Here is a 12,537-nt window from a genome sequence, read left to right as displayed (position 1 = left end):
ATTTATTAAAGCATACAGATATTTACAAAGAGTTCAGAAAGTTAAGAAAAAGAAGTCCTACCTAGCCTAGAGTTCCAGCCTGGTTGGGTTCTTCCTCAAGTCCTCCTCCAAAATTCTTTAATCAGGAACTCTCTCCAGCAAACTTTGGAAGCTTTTTATAGGTCTGGAACAGAGGCGGTCCTTACACACTGCTTCAAGCTGATTGGTTGGCATCATCCAAATCCATTGGTTCTGAAGGTGTTCTCAAGGTGTGATTAAAATCCAGTTAACTTAAAGTAGGCTAATCAGCAGTTAATCACTCTCACTTGATTCAATCAGTCTAGATTAATCTCCAGGTGGGTCTTATTTCATCACACTCTCCTGATTGTGGCTCCACAGTACTTGAATTCTTTCTTTTTGGCAGCTTGTAATATTTTCTCTTTGACCTGAGAGCTCTGGAATTTGGCTATAATACTCCTGGGAGTTTTCCTTTTAGGATATTTTTCAGGAGGTGGATTCTTTGAATTTCTATTTTACCTTCTGCTTCTAGAATATCAGGGCAATTTTCCCTGAGAATATATTGGAAGATGATGTCTAAGCTCTTTTCTTGATCATGGTTTTCAGGTATTCCAAAAATTTTCAAATTGTCTCTCCTGGATCTATTTTCCAGGAGATATTTCACACTGCTCTATATATTTTTTATTTATTTGGATTTGTTTTATTGTTTCTTGATTTGTCATAAAGTCATAAGCTTCTATTTGCTTAATCCAAATTTTTAAGCAATGATTTTCTTCATAGAGCTTTTGGACCTCCTTTTCCATTAGGTCAATTTGGCTTTTTCAAGCTGTTGACTTTTTTTTTCATGACCCTACTGCATCACTCTCATTTCTCTTTCCATTTTTCCCTCTACCTCTATTATTTTATCTTCAAAGTCCTTTTTGAGCACCTCTATGGCCTGAGACCAATTTATATTTTTCTTGGAATCTTTGGATGTAAGAGCCCTGATGTTGCTATCTTTTTCTGAGAGTGCACCTCGATCTTCCTTGTCACTAAAGAAACCTTCTATGGTCTTCACCTTTCTCTGTCTTCTCATCTTGTTTGTCTTTTACTTGACTTTTAAGTCCTTAAAGTGGGACACTGTTTCCAGGCTGCACTGTCCCAAGCTTCAGGGGGTCCCAGGTGGTATGATTTAAGGAGGGGCAGGTTCTTCACTTACCTGGCCTGTTACTTGGTCTGTAGATAACCTCAGACCAACTTTCTAATTAACCAGACAGCAAAACTTTGTGTGCTGTGTTTGTTAGCTCTGACAAGCCTGTGCCCCAACCTGGGCCACTGCTACTCAAGCCTACCTCCTGGGGTGAGAAACCCAAGTTCAGTCTCAGCACCAGCAGAGACCCCTGTAATTTCTCCCCTGTCAACTGTTCATCCTTCTCACCAGACCGTGAGCTTAGTTCCAGACAACAATGGCTCTGCAGCTGATTCAAAGGCTCTGGGGGTCTCTTTCCCTGGCTCAGCCTGCATAGGACTGGATCTGTGTCAGTATGACTGTGGGTTTGGGCTCCACTCCTGCCTAGGCACAGTAGCCCCCTCCTTCTGACCTTCTAATACATATTTGGTTCGAAAATGATTTCAGGACATTCTTTTGTGGGTTTTGCTGCTCCAGGAATTGTCCTATGGCATGATTTGGAGGTTTTGGAGTGATTGTGTCATGAGTTCCAAGAGGTTACTGCTTTTCTTCCACCATTTTGGTTCTGCCCTGGAGCTCTCTATATTCCTCTGAGTGAAACCATGGCAGCCTTGGGCAGGGTTTTCCTCACCCCTACCCCATTCTTTTTTTTTTTTTTTCCAGTGAGGCAATTGGGGTTAAGTGACTTGCCCAGGGTCACACAGCTAGTAAGTGTTAAGTGTCTAAGGCCGGATCTGAACTCAGGTACTCCTGACTCCAGAGCCAGTGCTCTATCCACTGCACCACCTAGCTGCCCCATCTCCTACCCCATTTTTTTTTTGTGGGGCAATGGGGGTTAAGTGACTTGCCCAGGGTCACACAGCTAGTAAGTGTCAAGTGTCTGAGGCCGGATTTGAACTCAGGTACTCCTGAATCCAGGGCCGGTGCTTTATCCACTGTGCTATCTAGCCGCCCCCTCCTACCCCATTCTTAAGAAGGCAATCATTTTGATTTCAATTACACATGTGAGGTCATGTCAAACATATTTTCATATTAGCCATGGTGATAAAGAAAACACAAACAAAATAATGCAAATCCAGAATACAAAAAAAAATTTACAAAAACCAGAAAGCCCGTAATCTTTGATTCTCATTCAGAGTTCACCAGTTTTCTGGAAGTGAAGAACATTTTCCATCATGGATCCTTTGGAATTGTCTTAGGTCTTAGGTCATTGTCTTTCTCAGTTGATCATTCTTACAATATTGCTGTACAATGTTCTGCTCAATTCACTTTTCATGAGTTTATATAAATCTTCCTAGGTTTTTCTGAAACTATCCTGCTTATCGTTTCTTATAGTTTCTTATAGTATATAGCATTCCATTCCAATCATATACCACAATATGTTCAATGATTCCCAATTGATGGGCATCTCATTTTCTGATTCTTTGTTACCACAAAAAGAGCTTCTATGAATATTTTTTTGTGTGATTAAGTTCCTCTCTCTTTTCTTTGATCTCTAAGGGATAAAAGCCTAGTAGTGCTATTGCTGAATCAAAGAGTATGCATAGATGTATAGATCAATTTTTGTGAAGGTACCATGTACAGCTGAGAAAAACATATAAAATTAAAAGAATTTATATGAGGACTATTTAACAGACTTTTATGTAAAGCAATTTTAAAATTATGCAGATTTGCCTACTGATGTGAGGAAGGAAATGAGGGTCAGAGATAGAAAGGGGGCCACATAGCCATGAAGGGAGAGAGCTAGCGTACATTCAAGGACATGTGTGGTCTGCAGACAGATAAGCAAGGGCAGTAGGAACACATGTTTCAGGACAGCCATATGGGGAAATTAACAAAAATAACATATAGTGGGGCAGACAAGGTGGGTTTGGATGGGAGAGGATGGGTAACATAGGGACCAGGAACATACATGTTGTAACCAATTACAGATGGATGATGGACAGATACGTAAGGGTTGGACAGGCAGGAGGTGGGGTGGAATGGAAGTCTCAAGCCAAACCCTGATCAAAGTGTTGTTGGAACCATCTCTGTGCATCTCTTCTGCTTTCACTTGGAGGGGTTTTGTTTAATTTTTTTTATTTTGTTTTTGGTTGTGAGAGAGTTGGGAAACCAAGGAACACTGAGCCAAAGGGGCAAGAATAGAGATAAAGAGCACAATACTGTATAGAAAAGTTAATATAGATGTTTTAGTGGAATGCAGATTTCTTTCAGAATTCCTTAAGTAAAGTCGAGTTTGTGTAATGCCAATTTACCTGAAGTAAGAACTGTCTGTACTCCTTTCTATTCCCATTGAGTATTCTCCTTATTCAAGATCACACTGATTGGCTAAAAGTGGGTCCCAGTTCAAGCCTCATTTGGCCATTCTTTTTTTTAAAGTAATAAATATTTTTATTTATAGTTTTGAGTTCCAATTTCTATCCCTCCTTCCCTCCCTCTTGAGGCAGATATGGGTTATACATGTACCATTATGTAAAACATTACCATATTAGTAATTTTGTATAAGAAAACTTGAATAAAAGAAAAAAATGGAAGGAAGTGAAAAATAGCATGTTTCAGTCTGTATTCAATCAATATAATTTCTTTCTTTGGAGGTGGATAGTATGCTTCATCATTAGTCCTTTGGGATTGTCCTGGATCATTGTACTGTAGAGAATAGTTAAGTCATTCACAGTTCTTCATCAAACAATATTGCTGTCTCCGTGCACAGCATTGTCTTGATTCTGCTCATTTCACTGTATTAATGTACAAGTCTTTCCAGGTCTTTCTGAAATCATGCTGCTTTTCATTTCTTATTGCACAATAATATTCCATCACCATCATATACCACAACTTGTTTAGCCATTTGCCAATTAATGGCATTCCTTTGATTTCCAATTTTCAGCCACCACAAAAGGAGCTGCAAGAAATATTTTCATATAAATAGGTTTTTTTTTTTCTCTTTTAGGGGATATCTTTGGGATATAAACCCAGTGGTGGTATTGCTGGATCAAAGGGTATGCACCGTTCTATACCCTTTGGGGCATTGTTCCAAATTGCTCTCCAGAAAGGTTGGATCTTTTCACAACTCCACCAACAGTGGATTAGCATCCCAACATCCAATATTTTCCTTTTTTTTTAATATTTGCCACTCTGATAGGTGTGAGGTGATACCTCAGAGTTATTTTAATTTAAGTTTCTCTGATTAATAGTGATTAATAGGGTGTTTTTTTTTTTGCAGGGCAATGAGGGACTAGTGACTTGCCCAGGGTCACACAGCTAGTAAGTGACAAGTGGCTGAGACTGGATTTGAACTCAGGTCTTCCTGAATCTAGGGTTGGTGCTTTATCCACTGAACCACCTTGCTAACCCTTAGAGCTTTTTTTCATATAATTATAGATAGCTTTGTTTTCTTTGTCTGAAAACTTCATGTTCATATTCCTTGATCATTTATCAATTGGGGAATGACTTGTATTCTTAAAAATTAGACTCAATTCTATATATATTTGAGAAAAGAGGCCTTTATCAAAGATATTTGACTACATTAGCCCTTCAACATCCAATATTTTCTATTTTTGTTATATTTCCCACTTTGGTAGATGTGAGGTGATACCTCAGAATCATTTTATTTTGCATTTCTCTGATCACTAATGATCTAGAGTATTTTTTCATATGATTATAGATAGCTTTGATTTCCTTGTCTGAGAACTGCCTGTTCATATCCTTTGACCATTTATCAATTGGGGAATGACTTATATTTTTGTAAATTTGACTCAGTTCTCTATATATTTGAGAAATGAGGCCTTTATCAGAGATACTTGTTTCAAAAATTCTTTCCCAGTTTTCTACTTCCCTTGTAATCTTGGTTACAATAGTTTTGTCTGTGAAAAAGCTTTTAAATTTTATATAATCAAAATGATCTATTTTACATTTTATTTTACTCTGTATTTCTTTTTTGGTCCTAAACTCTTCCTCTTCCCATAAATCTGACAGATAAACAATTGCATATTCTCTTAATTTGTTTGTGTATCATCCTTTATGTGTAAATCATGTACCCATTTTGACCTTATTTTACTATATGGTGTGAGATGTTGGTCTATACTTAGTTTCTACCATACTGTTTTCCAGTTTTGCTAGAAGTTTTTGTCAAATAATGAGTTTTTGTTCAAAAAGGTTGGATCTTTGGGTTTATCATATTTCATTTACTATAGTGTAACTTCTATCTATTCTATTCCACTGATCTACTTCTCTATTTCTTAGCTAGTACCAGATTGTTTTGATAATTACCCCAGTTTAAGATCTGGTACTGTCAGATCACCTTCTTTTATATTTTTTCATTGATTCCCTTGATATCCTTGAATTTTTGTTTTTCCAGATGAATTTTGTTATTATTTTTTCTAGCTCTATAAAATATTTTTGATACTTTGATTGACACAGCACTAAATAAATAAATTAACAGTCAGGATTGTAATTTTTATTATATTGGCTCTGCCTACTCATGAGCAATTAATATTTTTCCATTTGTTTAGAGCTGACTTTATTTGTGTGAAAAGTGTTTTGTAGTTCTGTGTTTATCTTGGGAGGTAGACTCCCAAGTATTTTATATTGGCCACAGTTATTTTAAATGGAATTTCTCTTTTTATCTGTTGTTGCTGGACTTTATTGGTTATATATATATAAATGCTGATAATTTATGTGGGTTTATTTTATATCCTGCAACTTTGCTAAAGTTGTTAATAATTTCAAGTAGCTTTTTAGTTGATTCTCTAGGATTTTCTTTTTTTTTTTTCTTTTAGTGAGGCAATTGGGGTTAAGTGACTTGCCCAGGGTCACACAGCTAGTAAGTGTTATGTGTTTGAGGCCGGATTTGAACTCAGGTACTCCTGACTCAACTTCAGGGCTGGTGCTCTATCCACTGCGCCACCTAGCTGCCCCTAGGATTGTCTAAGTATAACATCATATTATCTGCAAAGAGAGATAGTTTTGTTTCCTCATTACCTATTCTAATTCCTTTATTTTCTTTCTCTTTTCTTATTGATATAGCTAACATTTCTAATACAATATTAAATAATAGAGGTGATGATGGGCACCCTTTCTTCACCCCGATTGAATTGGGAAGGCTTGCTGATGGTTTTAGATACATAGTACTTATCATTTTAAGGTAAGCTCCTTTTATTCCTATGTTCTCTAATGTTTTAAATAGGAATGGGTTCTGTATTTTGTCAAAGGCCTTTTCTGCATCTATTAAGATAATCATATGATTTCTGTTTTCAATTTGGCCGATAGTTTTCCTAATACTGAACCAACCCTGCATTCCTGGTATAAATCCTACCTGGTCATAGGGTATGATCCTTGTGATATATTGCTGTAATCTTTTTTTTTTGCTAGTATTTTATTTAAAATTTTTCATCAGCATTCATTAGCAAGATTGGTCTATCATTTTCTTTCTCTGTTTTGACTCTTTCTGGTTTGGATATCAGCACCATATTTGTCTCATAAAAGGAATTTGGTACGACTCCTTCACTTATTTTTTCAAATAATTTATATAGTATTGGGATTGATTGTTCTTTAAATGTTTGTTAGAGTTCACTTGTGAATCCATCTGGTCTTGGGGATTTTTTCTTAGGAAGTTCATTGATGGCTTGTTAAATGTTTTTCCTAAAATTGGGTTATTTAAATATTTTATTTCTTCTTCTGATAATCAGGGTAATTTATAATTTTGCAGCTATTCATCCATTTCATTTAGATTGTCAAATTTATTGGCATATAATTGGCCAAAATGTGTGTGTGTGTGTGTGTTTTTTTTTTTTTTTTTTTGCGAGGCAATTGGGGTTAAGTGACTTGCCCAGGGTCACACAGCTAGTAAGTGTCAAGTGTCTGAGACTGGATTTGAACTCAGGTACTCCTGAATCCAGGACCAGTGCTTTATCCACTGCGCCACCTAGCTGCCCCCGGCCAAAATGGTTTTAATCATTATCTTAATTTCCTCTTCATTGGTGGTTGATTCGCCCCTTTCATTTTGGATACTAGTAATTTGGTTTGCTTCTTTCCTTTTTTTTGATAAAATTAACTATTTTATTGTTTTTTTTCATAAAACCAGCTTCTAGTTTTATTTATTAATTCAATGGTTTTCTTACTTTCAATTTTATTAATCTCTCTTTTGATTTTTCAGGAATTTGAATTTGGTGTTTAGCTGGGGATTTTTAATTTGTTCATTTTCTAGTTTTTTGAGTTACATGCCCGATTCATTGATCTGCTTTTTCTCTATTTTATTGATGTAAGCAGTTAGGGATATAAATTTTCCCCTAACAACTGCTTTGGCTGAATTCTATAAATTTTGTTACGTTGTCCCATTATTGTCCTTTTCTCTAATGAAATCATTGGTTGTTCTTTGACCCACTTGTTTTTAGGATAAGATTATTTAATTTTTAATTGGTTTTTAATTGCTCTTTCAAATGTCCATTATTGAATGTTATTTTTATTGCATTATGATCTGAAAAAGATGTGTTTGCTATTTTTGCTTTTCTGCATCTGGTTGTAAGGTTTTAATGCCCAATACAGTTCTCATGTAGGTCCCATGTACTGCTGAGAAGGTATATTCCTCTTTATTCTCATTCAGTTTTCTCCAGAGATCTATCATAGCCACCTTTTCAAGAATTCTGTTCATTTCCTTAACTTCTTTCTTGTTTATTTTTTGGTTAGATTTATCCAGATCTGAGAGGGGAATGTTAAGGTCCCCAAATAGGATAGTTTTATTATCTATTTCCTCCTGTAACTCATTTAACTTCTTCAAAAATTTAGATGCTGTAGCATTTGGTGAATATGTGTTAAGTATTGATATGACTTCATTGTCTATGTTACCTTTCAGCAAGACATAGTTTCCTTCTTTATCTCTTTTAACTAGATCTATTTTTGCTTTTGCTTTGTCTGAAATCATGATCACTACCCTTGCTTTATTTGCTTCAGCTGAAGCATAATAGATTCTTTTCCAGTCCCTTACATGTACCCTGTGTGAATCTCTCTGCTTTAAATGTGTTTCTTGTAAACAACATATTGTAAGATTTTGGTTTTTAATCCATTTTGCTATCTCCTTCTGTTTAATGGGTGAGTTAATCCCACTCACATTTATAGTTATGATGATCACAGCCTTCCCCTATATTCCCTCCCTTGAATCAGTCCCCCCCTCGCCCTTTTATCACCATCCCCTTTTTTAAACTTCCTTATAGGGTAAGATAGATTTCTATATCCAACTGACTGTGCTTGTTATTTTCTTTTTGAACCAATTTTGATGAGAGTAATGTTTAATCTTTGCCTATGCCCCCCATCTTCCCATCCATTATGATAGTTCTTTCATGCCTCTTTTGTTTGTGTGTGTGTGGGATAATTCACCCCATTCAATTTCTCCCTTTTTTTTTCTTTCATGCAATTTCTTTTTGCCCCTTTTATTTTGTTTGTTGGAGTATCATTCCATTAATGTCACATACATAATAACCACACCCTCTGTCTACATATACTCTTTCTAATTATTCTTATAATAAAGTTGTTAAGACTTACAAATATTATCATCCCTTCAATATCACCTTATGACCACATCCTCTCTCTACTTATACTCCTAATTGCTCTAATAATTGCTCTTATAATAAAGTTATTAAGACTTACATATATTATCTTATAGAAATATAAACAGTTGAACTGTATTGAATTTCTTACAGTTTTTCTTTCTTGCTTCTTTTTTACCTTTTTATGTTTCTCATGGGTCTTGTATTTGGAGGTCAAAATTTCTATTTAACTCTGGCCTTTTAATCAGAAATACTTGAAAGTCCTCTATTTCTTTAAAATGTCCATTTCCCCCCTGAAAGAATATATTCAATTTTGCTGGGTAGATGATTCTTAATTGTAAACCTAACTCCTTTGCTTTCTGGTATATTATATTCCAAGGCCCACTGGGCTTTAATGGGGAAGCTGCCATATCCTGTGTAATTCTGACTGTACCTCCATGGTATTTGAATTGTTTCTTTTCTGCTGCTTGAAATACTTTTTCTTTAACTGTGAGCTCTGAAATTTGGCTATGATGTTCTGGGCAGTTTTTGTTTTGGGATCTCTTTCAGTTGGTGATCGGTGGATTCTTTCAATTTCTATTTTGCCCTTTGGCTCTAATATTTTAGGGCAGTTTTCTTTGATAATTTCTTGAAAGATATTGTCCAGGATTTTTTTTTTGGTCATGGCTTTCAGGTAGTCTAAAATTTCTTTTTTTAAATTCTTCAATCTGTATTCAGACCCCATCAGTTCCTTTGGAGATGAATTGTATTTTCAATCATAAGTCCTTCAGACTTGTCTTGGATCATTGTATTGCTGAGAATAGCAAAGTCATTCATAGCTGATCATCTTATAATATTGCTGTTACTTTGTATATGGTACATTTCACTTTACATTAGCTCATGTAAGTCTTTCCAGGTTTTTCTGATAACATCTTGCTCATCATTTCTTATAGCACAATAGTGCTCCATCATAATCTCATCCCACAATTTGTTCAGCTATTCCCCAATTGATGGACATCTCCTCAATTTTGAATTTCACTTTTTGTTTTTTTTTATCTCTTTTTGGATACCAACCTAGTAGTGATATGACTAAGTCAAAGTATGCATGTTTTTTTAGTCCTTTGGCCATAGTTCCAAATTGCTCTACAGAATGGTTGAATCAGTTTACAACTTTACCAAGAGTGTGTTAATATCTCATTTTCCCCATATCCTCTACAACATTTGTAATTTTCTTTTGCTGTCCTATTATCCAATTCAATAAGTATGACATAGTACCTCAGAATTGTTTTGACCTGCATCTCTCCAATCAATAATGAGTCAGAGTATTTCCTTTTCATATGTCTATAGATAGCTTTGATTATTTCATCTGAAAACTTCATATCTTTTGATTATCTATCAGTTGGGGGAATGGCTCTTATTTTAACAAATGACAGAGTTCTCTACATGTTTGAGAACTGAGGCCTGTCAGACAAACTTGCTTCAAAGTTTTTTTACAGTTACTATTTCTGTTTTTCCCTCCATCCTTTTCCCTCCTCATGATATTTACTCTATTTTCTAACTTCTTTCACCCTAACCTTCCTCAAAAATATTTTGCTTCTGACTGTTCCCTCCCCCAATCTGCCCTCCCTTCTTTCACCCCCCTCCCCATCCCCATCCCCTTCTTCTCCTACTTTCCTGAAGGGCAAGATATATTACTATACCCAATGTGAGTGAGTATGTTATTAACTCCTTGAGCCAGTTCTGATGAGAATAAGGTTCACTCACTCCCCAGCACCTTGCCCATCTTTCCCTCCAGTGTATAAACTTTTTTGGGGTTTCTTTTATGTGAGATACTTTACCTCATTTCATTTCTCCCTTTCCCATTCTACCAGTACATCCCTCTCACCCCTTTTTAAAAAAGATATCATCCTTTCATATTCAACTCATACCTGTCTAGATATACTCCACTCAGCTGTCCTAATAATGAGAGAATTACAAGTATAATCTTCCCATGTAGGAATGTAAATAGTTTAACATTTTAATACCCCTTATGATTTCTTTTTCCTATTTACCTTTTTATGCTTCTCAAGGGTCTTGTATTTGAAAGTCAAATCTTCTATTCAGCTCAGGTCTTTTCATCAAGAATGCCTGAAAGTCCTTTCTTTCAATGAATTCCCATTTTCCTCCTGAAGGATTATATTCAGTTTTGCTGGGTAGGTGATTCTTGGTTGTAATCCCAGTTCCTTTGTCCTTCAGAATATCATATTCCAAGCCCTCTGATCCTTTAATGTGTAGAAGCTGCTAGGTCTTGTGTTATCCTGACTGTGGCTCCACAATATTTGAATTGCTTCTTTCTGGCTGCTTGTAATATTTTGTCCTTGACTTGGGAGCTCTGGAATTTGGCTACAATATTCCTGGAAATTTTCATTTTGGGATCTCTTTCAGGAGGTGATTGGTGGATTCTTTCAATTTCTATTTTACCTTCTTCTTCTAGAATATCAGGGCAATTTTCCCTGACAATTTCTTGGAAGATGGTGAATAGGTTCTCTTTTTGATCATGGCTTTAAGGTAGCCCAACAATTTTCAAATGATCTCTCCTGGATCTTTTTTTTTTTCCAGGTAAGTTGTTTTTTCCAATGAGATGTTTCACATTGCCTTCTATTTTTTCATTCTCTTGGTTTTGCTTTATTGTTTCTTGATTTCTCATAAAGGTATTACCTTCCATTTGCTCAATACTAATTTTTAAGGAGTTATTTTCTTCAGAGAGCTTTTGTACCTCCTTTTCCACTTGGCCAATTCAGTTTTTCCAGCTGTTAACTTTTTTTCATGCTTTTCTTGCATCGATGTCATTTCTCTCCTGTATCTATGTTCTAGTTGAGTTGTTTTTCCAATGAGAAATTTCGCATTTTCTTCTATTTTTTTACTTTTTGTTTTATCATATCATGTCATATCACAGTCATTAGTTTCCATTTGTTCAATTCAAATTTTTAAGGAATTATTTTCTTCAGTGACTTTTTCTACTTCCTTTTTAATTTGGCTAATTCTGTGTTTTGTGGTTGTTTTTGTTTGTTTGTTTGTTTTTGGTGAGGCAATTGGGGTTAAGTGACTTGCCCAGGGTCACACAGCTAGTAAGTGTCAAGGGTCTGAGGCCAGATTTGAACTCAGGTCCTCCTGACTCCAGGGTCAATGCTCTAACCACTGTGACACCTAGCTGCCTCTGGCTAATTCTGTTTTTAGGGAGTTATTTTGGTATACATTTTCTCATGCTATTCACTCTTTTTTATGGTTCTCTTACATTACTTTAATTTCTTTTCCCAATGTTTCTTTTACTTCTCTAATTTGCTTTTTTTTTAGGTCAATTAGAGTTAAGTGATTTGCTCAGGGTCACACAGCTAGTAAGTATCAAGTGTCTGAGACAATATTTGAACTCAGTTTCTCCTGAATTCAGGGCTGGTGACACCTACCTACACCAATTTGCTTTTTAAAGTCCATTTTAAGGTCTTACTGGAATTCTTTTTTTGGCCTGAGACCAATTTGCATTTTTCTTTGTAGCTTCATTTTGGCACTATTCTCCTCCTCTAAGTTTATGCCTTGATCTTACCTATCACCATAGTAACTTTCTACAGTCAACCTTCTTTTTTTTCATTTTTTGCTCATTTTTATACTTTTTTTTGGTGACAATGTTTTTATGAGAGAGTTGGGCTTGAGTCCTATACTGTCCAAAGTTTTTTTGCTGAGACTCTAGGTCATACTGGTGGCTTTCACTGGGCTGTAGGGTGTAGATGTAAGCTTCTCCTCTGACTGTTATTGGGGATTATTTCTCCCTTTCTGTCTCTCCTGGCTGTGGCCTGGACTTCTCCAGGGGTGGTGTCCTGG

Source organism: Dromiciops gliroides, chromosome 2 (assembly GCF_019393635.1).
Source record: "Dromiciops gliroides isolate mDroGli1 chromosome 2, mDroGli1.pri, whole genome shotgun sequence".
Lineage (NCBI taxonomy): Eukaryota > Metazoa > Chordata > Mammalia > Microbiotheria > Microbiotheriidae > Dromiciops > Dromiciops gliroides.
Note: the sequence above shows the minus strand (reverse complement) of the source record.